Source organism: Adiantum capillus-veneris, chromosome 29 (genome assembly GCF_014529385.1).
Source record: "Adiantum capillus-veneris isolate H3 chromosome 29, ASM1452938v2, whole genome shotgun sequence".
Lineage (NCBI taxonomy): Eukaryota > Viridiplantae > Streptophyta > Polypodiopsida > Polypodiales > Pteridaceae > Adiantum > Adiantum capillus-veneris.
Window position 1 is genome coordinate 67115618 of NC_140959.1, and position 16607 is coordinate 67132224.

Below are 16607 nucleotides of genomic sequence, written 5' to 3' on the forward strand. Positions count from 1 at the left end.
TGCTAGTCTAGATAGAGAGAGAGAGAGAGAGAGAGAGAGAGAGCATTCAAAGAAGTCCCTATTCAAAACAAAGCTTAACAAGGTGTCTGCATTAGTGTTTGGTATGGATGTTAGAAAGAGTAGATAGTTCACAAAAGCATTGCAATCAAGATCACTTCAAGAACATGCACAATAAAACCCTAGATGTCCTATGTCAACATTCTTGAAACAAAAAATAGAGAGTGTGTTCAATAATTTTTTCAAAAAACTATGGATGTGATACTAAACTCTCTTTTCCACATATGGACCACAAACCACCTTTTTGAGACACTCCTCATAGACTATGTCATCCCCTCCAAGCACAAACAATATCGATAAACCTCACCACATGCCTTGCCAAGACCTCCACATCCTGAAAACACATCTAGTACATAATCTCAGTCATCCGTGAAGGTTGCAAGGAGCCATCTACACATGCAAATTTAAAATATGTAATTCATTTTTCAACTATAAATTAAAGCTCAATTTACATTAAAATGATTGTCTTCTCACCTGTAGAAGTCGGGTGACCTCTCTGCTCCACCTCTGATAGGCATATCAAGAACAATGGTGCGTTCTTGATGCTCCTCCATTAAAAAGCTTCGTGATGCAGGAAACATGCGAGGAGAGACTTTCTCCCCTGCCTCCCTATTGTATGTGGGTATAGCAACATCCGCTCGACAAAAAACTCCCACCGTAAGATCAATTACCTACATGTAAGCATACATTCTACACATTTGAATCAAAATCAAGTTAATAATGCAATCTTTCACAACAACATGGTATTTTGATTCACCTCCTCTAGGGTATCTCGGTGTCTATATCCCCCATTACACATGAGAGTCCATGTGCGATGAAGTCGTAACCCAGCCTTTAGAGCATGGGTAATAATCTCTCCAATATGTTTTGCAAGACATAGAGTCACGAAAAAACCTTCATCTACCAAGAAAGGTTCTGCTACATCCATCACACCTTGCACAAGATAAGGCAAAAATATATTCCATTGTGGAATCTTTTTGCTTAATCCACCTTTGAAAAGATGTTTAGAATGAGTTTTTCAAGTAATATGGATCAAAACAAAAACTTTGAGTAACCTTCTCGAATTGGGACTAAACCATCCACTAACAAAGAAGTAGGGAAATCCGCAAAGATAAGACGAAACACCTCACGACAAGGTGCTCCACAATGGTGATACAAGCAAATACTTTGAGTGCTCAAAAATTTTTTAATGCTACACACAAAACGTTTCACTACAAGAGGCTATTCATATTAGCGACGCTCAAAAAAAAATTCCCAGCATCGCTATGAGCGTCGCAAATTTCTTTGTAAATTTGCGACGCTCATAGCGACGCCGACTGGGCTAAAAAAATAACAGAGAGCGCCCAAAAACTTAGATCTCAGATCTGAGTTTTTCGGCGCCCTCAAGCAAGGAGTAGGTAACGCTCTCCCTCTCTCTCTCTCTCTCTCTCTCTCTCTCTTTCTTCTCCACACACACACACACGAGGAGAGGAAGGAGAGCCAGGTATGCTCCTTCCCTCTCCTCACTCTCATGTTCCCTTCCCCTCTTTCTCTCTCCCTCTCTCTCTCTCACACACACACACATACACACACACACATAGTGTTTTTGAGAGAGAGAGAGAGAGAGAGAGAGAGTACAAACATAAACAAAAACGCACACACACATACATAAACAAAGAATGCACACACACATTGAGAGAGGAAAAGAGAGAGAGAGCATGCATAAACAAAAAACGCACGCATTGAGAGAGGAAAAGAGAGAGAGAACATGCATAAACAAAAAACGCACACATTGAGAGAGGAAAAGAGAGAGAAAACATGCATACGATCCAAAAAAAACGCACACACATTGAGAGAGAAAGAGAGAGAAACTAATTTAACGTCGTAGGAAACTAATTAAAATTAAAAGACCTAAAGATCTAGCCGACGAGGAGTTGAACTCAAGACCTATTATTCAAGAGGGAAATGGCATAACCAATCTATCATACTTGGCATGGGTGATAGAAAGGTTATACCATTTATCTCTTTTTATTGGCACACACATCCACACACGCGCACACACACAAGAAGAAGAGAGTTATAACGTCATAGGAAACTATCCTAAAAGACGTTAAAGATTAGGTTAGATGTAGACTTACGTTAAATTAGATTGAGGTTTATTTAAGTTAAATTAGATTAGATTTAGGTTTATTTTTAATTAGATTTACGTTTATTTACGCTAGATTTCGATTTACGTTATATTAGATTAGATTTAGGTCTCCATAGACTGCGATGCCTGCATGAAGCGGGTGAAGAAAGCCCTCAATGGAATATAGGGTATTGCTGCCTTCACTCATGGTGGGCTCCGTCGATCCAAAAGTACTGGTGAAATGTCTTCAGAAGATAGGGAAGAAGGTGGATCTTCAGGGCGGCAAGAGTCACTACATCCCCGACAATGACCATCTAGACAACCTCTAGTCATTCAACAGCAACTTCAAAGTTAGTAACAAGCGCAAGAACGGTCCAAAGAGCCAATTGATGTCGTCACATGTGGATGGAGATGAGGCAGCGTCACCGCCGGAAGTTAACTCTCACATCTTTAGTGATGAGAATGCCAACTCTTGCCGAGTTATGTGAAAAATTATGTGTTAAATCAGTTTTAAGGTTCTTATAATCCCTGTTAGTTTAGTTCTTTGTTTTTAATATAGCATAATTTACGTTAGATTTAGATTTATGTTATATTAGATTAGACTTAGGTTTATTTAGGTTTACCCACACACACACACACACACACACAAGAAGAAGAGAGTTTTAACGTCGTAGGAAACTATCCCAAAAGACGTTAAAGATTAGGTTAGATGTAGACTTACGTTAAATTAGATGTAGGTTTATTTTTAGTTAGATTTACGTTTATTTAGATTTACGCTTATTTACGTTAGATCGATTCCACGCAAGAATTACTTACGGTTTAGGGTTTAGAGTTAGACGAACAGTGAAAAGATCTACTGTGAAAAGATGTTAAGATGCTGTGAAGTGCTACAGCTAGAGAAGAGGCAAAGGGGTTTTGTCCACTACATGCAGTATCATGTAGACGTGGGTCTGTAGATTTCTTGTACCCACAAATATAGGTATTGACCAATAAAGACGAGATTATAACCCGGTGGTTCTGATCTCCGTGTACCTCTAGACCGAGGTGTGCGGGGATTGGACATGACTAGAGAATGTGAGGTAAAGAGATAGAGAGAGAGAGAGAGAGAGAGAGAGAGAGAGAGAGATAAGACGAAGAATGCCAATAGAATATTAAATTTGTTGTCCAGGTTATAAAGATTTTTATCCTCATTATGAGTAGTGACGAGGATGTGGGACCGTCCAACCGAAACACCTATCTCTCAACGAGGGTCTTATGTCCTTGTAATCGATGCAAGCATGCTGTGCGACGGACAAGACGTGTTTCTTTGCAGCACGTTCGCGAATTTGGCAAGTTCGATCCATCTATTATACATCGAGTTGTTGCCAATTATAACTCGTCGGACTCTGACGCTGGCCAACAAGCAGCAATCTTGCAACCCAATAGACGTGTTCACAGGCGCTTTGGTCAAGCAGCATATGTGAGGCCACAAGATGTAGCCTTTGACAGCTCGGGGGATGATCATGTAGAGCACATTCCCAACGAGGCAATGTTTGAGCCCGAGATTGATGAAATGATCAAGACGATCATGGATTCAGAAAGGCTTATCTATGATGATATGAAAAGTGAAGCCGATACGCCATTGTATAATGGAGCACGTATGTCTAGATTGAAAGCACTCCTGGTTCTTCTCAACATGCAGGCAAAGTTTGGATGGGGTGACACTAGCGTCACAGCACTTTTCAGGTGATCTATTACAATTAGTTTACTTTAATAAAACTCTAAATGTATAATGATCTGATAGATTTTTACACGACTGTATCGTATTTTTATGTTGTGTAGATTGCTTAAAGTGCACATACTACCAGCTGACAATGTGATGCCAGATTCCCGAGATGAAGCAAGAAAGATTTTGCGAAACTTGGGGATGGATTACAATTCTATCCACACTTGTCCTGATGACTGCATTCTTTTCAGAGGGGAATACATAGACATGGAAAAGTGTCTGAAATGTGATTCCGAAAGATATCGAGTAGACCTCCACGGGACAAAAATTCCACAAAAGGTTTTGCGACATTTTCCTCTGCTTCCTCGCATCAAGCATTTCTTCGAATGTAAGTCCATGGCCGCCCTAGCATCATGGCATGAGGAGAATAAATCTTCAGATGGTGTGCTGCGAATTCCTGTAGATTGCGCGGCCTGGAAACATATAGATGGAACATGGTCGGATTTTGCCAGGGAAGCTCGAAATTTGCGCTAAGGCCTGGCTATGGATGGCGTAAATCCATTTGGTCAAAGATCAACATCTTACAGTGTATGGCCCGTTGTCATCGTCAACTACAACATTCCCCCGTGGTTGACTACGAAGAAGGGGCACCTATGGCTAAGCTTGATTGTGCCAAGGCGATATAAAGTGGGGAATATGGATGTGTATCTTCGTCCACTATTGGAAGAGCTACAACAATTGTGGATTGGCATAGAGGTGGTGGATATGAGCCGACACACAGGACGACGGAATGCTTTGATCAGAGGCATTCTAATGTGGACCATGCATGACTATCCCGGGCTAACAGAATGCTCAGGTGATCTATTGACACTCCTCACTCAGACACTGTAAATCTTGTTTTTTCCCATAGTTGATCTATTATCATGTGTATACATGCAGGGCTTCAAACAAGCGGATACAGAGCATGTGTCACATGTGGACCTAGACTGAATGCACGCAGGGCGCCCTCACTGAAGAAGAAAATCTACGAAGGTCATCAAGCGTATCTTCCAGAGAATCATGTGTTACGCGACGGCTTTTTGGGAAGAGAGCCACCAAGGATGTCTGCACAAGCATGGTTAGAGCAGAAGGAGATGTGCGATGACGGATTGCCTCCAGGGATGAAGAGACTATCTCTATGGTACGAGTTACCATACTGGCCCCAACTCATGATCAATCACTTGCTCGATCCAATGCACATATTCAAGAATGTGGGTAATCTACTATGGGACCATCTGACCGGTAAGAAAGATACTTTGGGAGTCAGAGTTGACCTTAGAAATGTAGATCGTATGGAGAATATTGGCCGCAAACAGCGTCTGATGGATCGATAAAACTCCCTAAAGCACCATGGATTTTCACAGGATCCCAAGAACGCAAAGTAAAAGAGACCATTCGATCTTTGCGGACCCCCACTGGCATAATGCACTCGCTCCGAACGTGTTTTACTAAAGAAGGAAAGCTTACCGGTTTGAAGTCACACGATTGGCATAAAATATGTCAGGTACGTTCATAGTGGACTTTAATATCATTGCATAAAATGTGGACTTTAATATCATTGCTGCACATACTTTACAGTTTATTTTACCGGTTGCCATTGAGGGATGTTTGTCTCTCGACATCCATAACACAATCTACAAACTTGCAAAGCTGGTGCAATGGATCTCACAAAAGGAGATCAACGTAGACTCCATACCATTCGCCAAACTAAATGCTGCGGAGCTTGTGTGCATGTTTGAGAAACATTTTCCTACTACCATGCTAACCATTCAGGTGCATCTTCTTGTTCACATAGTTGATGAGGTGGAAATAGCTGGCACAGTTCATTCCAGATGGATGTTCTTCTTAGAACGTTTCATGAAAACGCTTAAGGGATATGTGCGTCAAAAGGCACGTCCGGAGAGTAGCATGGCAGAAGGTTGGTTGGTATCAGAGTCCGTAGTGTACATTGGAGAGTGGCTAGATGGATTTGATAAAGCCCGGGACACGCTATGGCGAACCATAGATGATGAGCGCATATCTGGGATTGTCATGTGCAATCTCGGTGTTGAGAAGAAGATGACGGAAGATCTAGAGGCTAAAATCAACCAATTTTGCATGCTTCACAATCCAGTGATGCAAAAGTGGATTTCACAATATGAGGATGCAAAGCAAGAGCGAAAAAGGGCATGAATCGAGTGGAGACGGGGAAGACGACCACCGATGCACTATCCGACGGTTCTGGAGAGCCTACCAACCTTCATGAGCTTAAGAAGGTTGCACAACCAATTGAAAAGCGCACAACAATGCGGTGACGAAGTGACTGAGGAAGAGTGGGAGTACTCTCGGGGTTGCGCGACCAAGGTAAGTTTGCAATGTACGACATGCTAGTGACTTTATTTCTAAACGTTTGAACGGCCACTCATAATCTTTGTTCGTTGTAGTATAAGTCATACACAACAGCATGGTGTAAAGGTCGACATTTTAGGGTGGAACAAATCGACAAAAAGCGTTTTACTCAAGATTGTGGAATCATGGCAAAATTTGAATAGTCTAGTCGACAACGTTCCTCTGATGCAGATCCTGTGGTGGCGGAACTCACTTACTTCGGCACGCTGCAAGAGATTTTGAGGATCGATTACAGAGGATTTTTTGTCGACTTGTTCGACATGCAATGGTTCAAGATAATCATGGAGGGTCGCAACGCTACTGTGCGTAGAGGAGAGTCTGGTTTTCTTGAGGTGGATTCTACTAAGAAATGGACTGACCTAAGAGACACTTTTGTACTACCAGAGCATTGTGAACAAGTAAGTATGTAAATAGTTAACATCCCCCTTTTACAAGTTATGTGCTTGAAAGCTCTCATGTAAGTTATGTGGCTCTGGCAGGTAATATTCATCCTACAAAGTCTACATCAAACTGGTGGTACGTCATAGAGGTAGCCCCTCGTAGTGCAAGGACGTATGAAGGCTACCATGTGCCAATCACAACGGCATCAATGGAGGAGATCAGAGAAGATGCTCAATGAGAAGCCGCTGTTGTGGTGCCAGACGAGCATCAAGATGCTACTACTCTATATGGGGTGCATGCAGAGGAGCTACAAAATGAAACAGAGGATTTGTGTTTAAATGGAGAGCTCTATATAGATATAGGAAGTTATGCTGAGTTATGCGAGGATGAGAGAGAGATCTCTTAAAGCCACAAATATTGTATTTGAACAATTTTGCTCTGTGTTGTAAAAGCTCTGGCTCTCTAAGTACCTTCCATGGTGTATAACGCTCTTTTCTACTCGCGCCCACATCTTTTGATTGAAAATTCTGAGTTTTCGACTTGCCTCTTCTATCACTCAATTCATTGCTTCATTGTATTTATATGCGTCATTACGTTATTGTATTTAATGGTCTTTGCGTCATTGTCTACTCTATTCATTCAATATTAAGTTTAAATATTCGTGTGTTTAATGCAGGTATGGATGATGAGGAGTTTCTTTCTTCTTTGTCACCGCAGCAGAGACAGTGGTATGTGGAGCATCATCGCTCTGGCGCATCATCGGGCGTTCCTACTCCATCCGCATCTCCCTCTATTTCGGAGCATTCGGCGCGCTCCGAAGCTTCGGCATCGACGAAACGAGCTTCACACTCGTCTAGACACCGCCGCTCTAGTGGTGGCGGTGGCGGTTGTTGTGGGGATTCCGCCACCGATGCCTCCACACCGCCTCGTGTTCGACGAGGCTCTTTACCCTCCCCTTCTTTGCCCGCCCCCACACCAGCCACAGCATCGCCATCTACGCCAAGTTTTGCACGGCTGACTGTTCCTAGCAGCTACACACCTCTACCTGCTCCGCCAGGGGCCACCCCACTCGACACGTACTCCTCGCTTCGGGGCCCAGACGCCGGTGGAGACACCTGACGACCGTACCCCCATCGACACGCCGCTAGAGACCCCTGCCGGGACACCCAGGTTCACGCCTCACCTGCCAGAGGGCTTGCCTTACTCCGTCGACTTCAGCGGCGGCATCATCATGGATGATGACGGCAAGAAGGTGATCTCGCGCATGCGTGGTCTTTGCTCTCAGTTGTTTAGACACTACATACTAAACAAATGGAGTGAAGTACCAAGTGATTTAAAAAACAGAGTCATCAGCATACTTCATGATGAGTTTCCCGTTCCAACACGGGCTCAGCGCTTCAATGAAGACCTGATGAAGATTCGAATGCGCGAATACTGCAAACACAAGCATTCCGAAGTGCAAAAAGCAATCAAGCATAGGTGGAACAGGCCAGATTGGTTGGCCAAAGAAGATTGGAAGAATGCGAAGAAAGCAGCGCGCAAGAATCCCGACAAGTGGAAGCAACAAAAGGATGCAGCCAGAGCACGAGTAGAGGCAGGGAGCTCGCACCACTTGGGGAGCGGTGGATGGGCATCATTTGAGGCCGATTTTGTAAGTTTTTTCGCATTGCTCTTTATGTTCGATAGTTTAGGGTTTATAAGTTTTTTAATTCTAACATAATGAATTCTTTGTATGTTTTGACAGTGGTCGATGACAGGACATGATCCCACACCGTACGAGCGCGAGTACGCAGGCAGGAAGGGCTTAAACGCCCCGATGGACATTCTCAGTTCTCGCGGCGACATGGTTAGTATTAGGGTTTACTCTTTTCTATTTTTTGTATTGTTTTATAAATGTCGTTATATGTTTATACTTACTGAAAGCTGTCTTATTGTCTTTTTTTGCAGCATCCGACAGATACGCCGCTTGGACGCGATGAGACGTCTGACTAGACGACGTCAGTTTAGTCGTAGCTAGATAGCATTAGTTTAGGGTTTCTCATAGCTTATGTATCATGAGACGGATTTTATACGTCTTTTTGAACCATGTATATTATTACATTTGTCACCGCAGTTCATTTTGCCAATCAATTCTTTATGCCTATGATGTTGTACAATTGTCATTATTACATTTTCCAATCAATTCATTTTGCCTATGATGTGTACAATTGTCAATTTTACGCTTGTCAATTTTGCAAACAATGCGTCTTGTGGGTGACTATTTTGGGTCTATTATCTACCCTTGCACTTTTTTTAAAAAGTGAATCAAGTACAATATGGTTGATGGGTGGCAGGGCATTCAATGCCCTGTCACCAAAAAAAAAAATCTCTCGGGCGTCGTTATAACCGTCGCTATTTATGGCTCTGTAGCGTCGCTATGAACGTCGCTATAGACTTCTGTGTAAACGTCGCTATGAGCGTCTCTATATAGCGACGCATATAGTGACGCTCTCGTAGCGACACTATTAGCGACGGTTTTAGCGCCGCCGAGGGTTATAAAAACCCAGTGTATTTCCGTCGCTAACAGCGTCACAAGAGCACACAACCTCTTGTAGTGTTTGTTGCTTGAACATTCTATTGATGTTGATAACACAAGCCACAAAACCTTTTTTTTACCTTTGAATGGCAAAATCATCAACATTAGCCATATCAACTAGAAGAGCATCTATCATAGTCAAAAATTGAAAGCCTACAATTTTTCATTAAAAATTTATCTTAATTACAAGTAATATAGAATTGTTTGGCACTATCAAAAAAATAAATATTTAACAAGTAGAAACTTACCGGTATTCCATGAGGTTGGTCGCCTTGATGAAGTTGGTCTCTCCATAACTGACTCAACCACTATTGAAACGCTTTTTTCACTGCTTTCTTTAGGCATGTCAATCTTTAGCCCTCCTAATGGATAGGTTGTTTTCTTGTGGTCACCCATGTTTGACCCACTCGCATGATTTTGGTGCTCTCTTTGAAGAGGTAGTGAGTGATGTCTTTCTTGTGTTCTTCGTGAACCTCCATCCATGGTCAAGTCATGATTGTGATTCATGTCTTCTAAGTTCTTTAAAGAAGCAGATTGGTTTTTATCGTTGTCTTTATTCTCTTCCAAAAACTCTACCACAAGAAAATTTTAATGATATAATGAAAATTAATTTAGCATTTACAAACTCAATCATTTATAAAAATCTAGAACATACTTTCTTAGAAAGAGAGAGAGAGAGAGAGAGAGAGATCAAATGCTAACGAGTTCAAGGCTGGTGGACTTGAATGATAATAGGAAGATTGAATATCATAATAGAAGAATATAATAATAATAATATGAGAATTAACTTGATGTGAAAAGAAAAAGTGTTATACTTACTTGCATGTAAGTCTAGTTCTTGCTTTGGGATCACCCCCAAAGGGTAGTCCAACCACCATGGGAAAATTCTGCACTCCCACATAGAAATACCCTTTTCTACCATAGAACCGGGATACATGGTATTTTCATCCTCTAGCTTTGACCAATCTTCAGTAGCCATAGCCATAGTAGCAAGTGTACCATTTAAAACACATTCACACATCCATCTACACCATAACAACATTTAATCTCTTGAGCAAAATAATTTTAATAAGAGCCAAAGACTTTGTTGGATCATTTAATTGCACCTGTATAAAATCCTTTTACAAGACTCTTGTAGCTCAGGCATTTTGGAAGAGTCCCCGGCACTTTTAACATCTCCTAAAAGTTGAGGAAAAGCTTGCAAGCCATGATTTCTTAATTGCACCTATGGTAGTCATTCAAATCATAAAACAATGCAATAAAATCCACATTTATTAGGAAAAAGTGACCAGTTTAGAAAACAACCTTGAAAAAAGTTTCAAATCCATCTGGCAATTTGAACTCTTCAACCTCCAACCTTCTTATTATCAACAAAGCTTCATCATGCATGTGAGCCCAATAAACTTCTTTTCTAATGTAATCCCTAAAGTGCTTCACATCACCAAAGTGGGAAAAGACTGGATCTTTGGCCTTTGTAAGACTCCGTCTCCAATATATATTTTTTCCTTCATTATAGACCAAAAATATATCAAAAACTTAAACACCATCTTATATAAGTATATTCATATACCATTCATGTAGAAATTTTTTGCTCAAGTAGAAATTTAACTCTCTTTTAATGTCACTATTTTCATTAGAATTGAAAAACATAAACAAAAAACTAGTAAAAAAGTAATGAAAAGTGTGATACCTTTCAGAAGGTATTTTTGAGGAGCACAATGCATTTAACTTGTCTCGTGTGATTTTTACCATGGATGGATCATCCCACTTCACATCAAAGAGCAACTCAAAAAATTCCTCTCCATGAACTGGATTGGCAATTGTCAAAAACTTATAACCTTTATCCTTCAATCGAGCTTCTTCTTGTTTAGTTGCTTTTTGCAATCACCTTTCAAACTCCACCTTATCTAATCCAAGAGATTTCAATTTTGCAGTTTCCTTTGAAATAAATGCATTAAAAGCATCCTACATAACCACAACTACATTCAATGAATGAATCATAAACAATCTTTAAAAATATATATAGTTAATACTCAATTCAACAATTCACCTTCCAAACTAGTTGAGAAATCAACACACAAGGAGAATTATACCAAGGAGGAACTCCTTGATATAATCTACTCTCAACTGCCATCTCTATCTCAGCCCATTTTCTGTCCTCTTGAGTGAGACGTGCAAGAATGCTCTCTTTATTGGCGATACCAAATTTTTGGAACATGTATATCTCATGCCCAAGATTTGGTTTCACTGTTGATCGTGAAATGCTACAATAAATATATAAACAAATGAAAAATAATAGTTTAAAGCGAGATTAATTTAGAAATACAAAAAGACCACAAATTTACAACTTACACATTAGTGGTGTCAAGAGCAAGCAATAGTTCGGCCTCTTTTTTTTTCTACTTCCAAAAATTGGCATCTCACACTCACATGATATTCCTCATTATCATGCCATACTTGACAAAAGAACACCAAATTAGCCAAAAAGAAGGTACAGCTAAATCTAGCAACAATTAGTGCATCGATGTTAATTCTTACCTTCTTTTATGCGTCGCATCCATGTTTTCAGCCGATGGTTTCCATCCCATACCAAAAATAGACGCCCTCGAAGCTCTTGCCACTCCTTATTGAGCTGATTATCAAATGACACACTCTTAGCTTGCCAAATAGGATCCCAACTACCTTCCACAAGAGGAGTGACAGGCATGTAAGAGCCGAAGGAATCTTTCACCAACACCAAAAAAGATCCCATTGTATCCAAGTAAGCAACATTGTCAAAACTAGGAATCAACCAAGATGCAGAATCTCTAGCCACTCGTACAGCTTCATGAGCAACCAAACGACATAAAGGTATAAGTGGAGGGTTGCTTCTTTGTTTTAAGTAAAATTGACTTAACACATCCTTCATAATCCCCAACGGTATTTTTTTCCCCAAGTGTCGAGAACGTTGGGCCACATCATCCTCCCCTATCCCATCAGACTCTGTTAAATCTTCATCTTCAACATCCTCACCTGTTTCAACCTCTACTGTCAGCTCTTGAGACTCGCCTCCTTTTACATCATCCCCACTCTCCAAATGGTTAGAACCTTCCTCCACGGCAGCTTCATCATCAACAAAGATGCATTGCCTACGTCTCTTTCCCCCTCGTTTGAAATGAGGACTACGAGTAGCAATTGCATGAGAAGATGCCTCTTGATCGATTGGATGCCTTCTCTTGGAAGGACCAGATCTCAAGGTCATGCATGGAGAATCAAACGTTCTCTTGATTGACTTGCTGCCTCGTTTTTTGGGAGCCATAAATGTCTACATCAATAAAGATTTGAAAAAGCATTATACACCATCATCATTCAAACAATAGCTACAATCTGCACCACTTGTTAATGCCGCTACATTTCATGCCAAACACCATAATAACACGCATTTAAGTGAACTTCCATTGCATTTGAAAAGCTCCGGCCTAAATTTGTTTGAACTTGATAGAGTATACCAAATTTGCTCCAGATGGCGATCTCCAAATTTGCTGCCCGCTCTTCGGATTTGTCCGCTGCAGTGCTAAAAAAAAACCTAAGTTTAGTGTAATCCCACATACAAATTTTGAAATTTACCTCTAAAGTTTATATCTGAAGATGAGAAAACTACAAAATACTAAAAAAATTAGTGTAATTTGATGTAAAAACCTTCAAATTTTTGTCAATGTACCTCTATTGTTTCTAGTTTTCCAAGTTTTTGAAAAAAAAAATCGAGCATTGGTCCGCTGTCCAAATATGTCTGTTGTCTCACACACACACACACGTAATCTAGCTCTTGTAGGCAAGTAGATTGCGTCATTTGTGCTACTGTGCTGGGATGATAGACTGGATGAGACCGCACACCTTGGATGTTGAGTGAGACAAATTCTGAGGGCGGTGAATGTTGAGCACAAGTAAAGGCAAACAGCTTGGCACGTATTTAAGCTAACGCTGGAACATGGCATTGCTCCATGTGATTGGACCTTTTCGATCATGATCCAAGCTTGCTGCACCCTTATGGAGAAGGAAGAGCCTAGTTTCAATTATGGAATATCCTCAAGAACGTTGTCCACACAAGTTTCAATTATGGAATATCCACACAAGTGTCTATGTGAGTAGTGCCCTCGTGACCGTGTATGCTATGTTCGGGGATCTTGCTGAAGCGGCGTCTTTTGTAAGATGTACCATCGGGATGTTGTCTCATGGAATGCCATGCTTTCTGCAAATGTTGAGCAGAAAGAAGCAGAGAAGGCCCTGTTGTTATATAGCAAGATGCACGAGGAAGCAACTGTGAGGCCCAATAACATAACATTTGTAGTTGCATGTCAAGTATGTTCCATACTTGCAGAGAAGCAATAGGCTGCATTTGTTGAGGGCTTTGTAGTCAAAGAGACTCCTCTCAAAGTTGGGAGAACATTACATGTTGATGCAAACTCCATGGTGTGCACTGTGATCCCTTTGTGGGTAGTATCCTTGTGGATATGTACAGTAAATGTGGGAGAATCTTGGAGGCGGAGACTGTATTTGATGGGTTGTTCTATAAGAATACAGCACAGAACTCGTCATGTGTGTGCAGGCTGAAAAATGCCGATTTTGAGCATGACCTTGACCTCGTTGTCAAGGTTACTCACAAGATGCTAACTATCAGCCTCTAATCTCTATTTACGGCACTTAGAAGAGCAAATAAAACTGAGAAATATACTTTCATTGCATTAAATGTCTACCAATATGCTCTTAACATGAATCCCAAGCCCTTCTATAACTCAAAATTTAGCCAAATAATTGCCAAAATACCTCCACTTCGCAGGTTTGCAGGTATGCTATCCGTTTGCAGGTCTATCCGATGTCCGCACAGTTGAACTTCGCAGGTCTGCTGTTTGCTGGTGGCTAAATACTGCGCACTAGTCCGCCTGTGTTGAATACTTCCTATGTTGAATACTGTGCACTGGTCCACCTGTCAAATGTGGTAAAAGGTGCGCCTGTTAAATGCTGCCGCTGGAGGGATTAAGCATCAACCAAGTGAAGATTCTCAACCGTCAGCGCGCGTGCTTACGATTGGGGAGCTCACGCATGAGTAGCTCACAATAAATTATTTTTCCCCTCCTCCTCCTCCGCACCCATGCTCCCACACCTCGGTAACCGTCAGCGCGCACGCTGACGGTTATCAAGCTGTGGGAGCATGGGTGCTGGGAAGGAGGAGGGGATGTACCTTGTTTCACGGCTTCACTTCATGCAAGAGATGCAGCAAGTCCACCAAGCAGGAGCTCCAAGCAAAGCACAGCACACAAAAGTTGCCCTAGTATTAAAAATTACTTCAATTATGTGAGCTAGAAAAATACATTACACCTAATCAGTGTTCGGAAAAAATCATTTTCACAAACATACAAAAATCCCTCCAAGACAAATCTGCCAAGGAAATTTTACATCACGAGCCAATCAGTGTTTTTGCAAAATTACACTATTTTCCATGTATTTTAAGCGAAATTTTCTCCTTCTTGCACTCCCCTCAACTGGCTACTTTGATAAGGCTAATCGGTGAAAAATAAGGGCAAACTTGATATTCTCCCGACTTTCAGGTCAAAATTTGAAGCTTTTGTCGGTGATCACACTAAAATATTGTGTAAATTTTTTGATGATCGACATTTTAAAATCTAAAATTTTTGGTTTTCACAAACATACAAAAATCCCTCCAAGACAAATGTGAACCGGTGATCACATTAAAATATTGTAAATTTTTCGATGATTAACGACATTTTAAAATCTAAAATTTGAAGCTTTTGTTGGGTGATCACACTAAAATATTGTGTAAATTTTTCGATGATTAACTACATTTTAAAATCTAAAATTTTCATTTTCACAAACATATAAAAATCCCTCCAAGACAAATCTGAATCAGAAATTTTACATTACTAGCCAATGTTTTTGCAAAATTACACTATTTTCCATGTATTTTAAGCGAAAGTTTCTCCTTCTTGCACTCCCCTCAACCGGCTACTTTGATAACGCACACTTTTTCCGAACACTGCACCTAATCGGTGAAAATAAGGGCAAACTTGATATTCTCCCGGCTTTCAGGTCAAAATTTGAAGCTTTTGTCGGTGATCACACTAAAATATTGTGTAAATTTTTCGATGATTAACGACATTTTAAAATCTAAAATTTTCGGTGTTCAAAATCCAAGGGGTATTTTTACAATTTCATACGCGTAAAATACACTGTCTTTTCACCTACTCATAAGAAGATGAACTCATTAACTAAAAAACTTGAGATTTGTGCCAAATATTATCAAAAATTGTGGTTTCTTTATACACCACTCATAAGGAGGTGAGCTCTGTAACCACTGCTTGACAATCTCGACTGTGGGTTTTTTCGGCCCACTTTTTTTTTTACAAATAAAAAAACATAATAATGAACAATTATGCCACTTGCATAAAAACTTACTTAAAACCCATTTGTCCACGTCCGTCTCCAGATATTGACCTCTTTACTAACTGCTTATTTCTCTCTGTCTTCTTCACCTTGTTAGCATGGATGAAAGAGCATCCATCATCACCTGGACAATAGGTGATCAAGAACTTGAACGAGAGGTTCAACTTAGAGATGGAAAGCTCCTCCTTAGTGCATATTTCTTGCAAAGTCTACTACCACCTCACATACAATTTCAAACATTGAATGCACTAATACAGTTTGGATCTGAAGTCACCCTTGTTGAAACGCCATCTCACTTTGATATGGAGGGCCATCAGCATTTCATTCTTGATGCCTCTTTATCAAAAAGATATGCTATGGTGCATACAGAGAAGGAAACCAATGATGTGGAAGACTCAGAGGATACAAACTTACTGAATGCAAGCGCTTTCTATGCTGAATCTATCAAGATACCAACCCAAGGAGACGTGCACACAAATTTGCAAAAACAGCAGGAGAATTATATTGTCCTCGATAGCAGCAGCGGTGATGAGAAACTGTCAAAAAAGGTTAAGAGTGTGGTGGACTGGATATTATCCTTTTCAACATCTCACCGATTGAAAGACCTAATGAAACAATCTCATGGGCCTGTGAAAGTGGAAGAAATACCTAGAGAATACAACGGGAATCTTGTGTTTGAACTTCCATCAACTTTTGGCAAATGTAATTCAATGAGTGGTATGGAGCAGAAATTTGATGGACATACATGGACGCGCCCCCAAACAACCAACATGTCCATTGGGTGTCCAGTTTGGATGAGTTATTGTTTGGGCTCCTTGGAATGTCATAGAAATGTTTGTCGGTACTATTTAAACAATAAAGAATTCAATAATGCATATTTTCATGGATATTTAGATAAACCAATAGGAAAAGGTTAC

General features: G+C 40.6%; 1 pseudogene; it reads right to left on the reverse strand.

Moving 5' to 3' along the window:
- Positions 1–261: 261 nt before the first annotated feature.
- On the reverse strand, positions 262–12493 carry LOC147419342 (uncharacterized; annotated as a pseudogene).
- Between the last annotated feature and the right edge of the window lie 4114 nt (positions 12494–16607).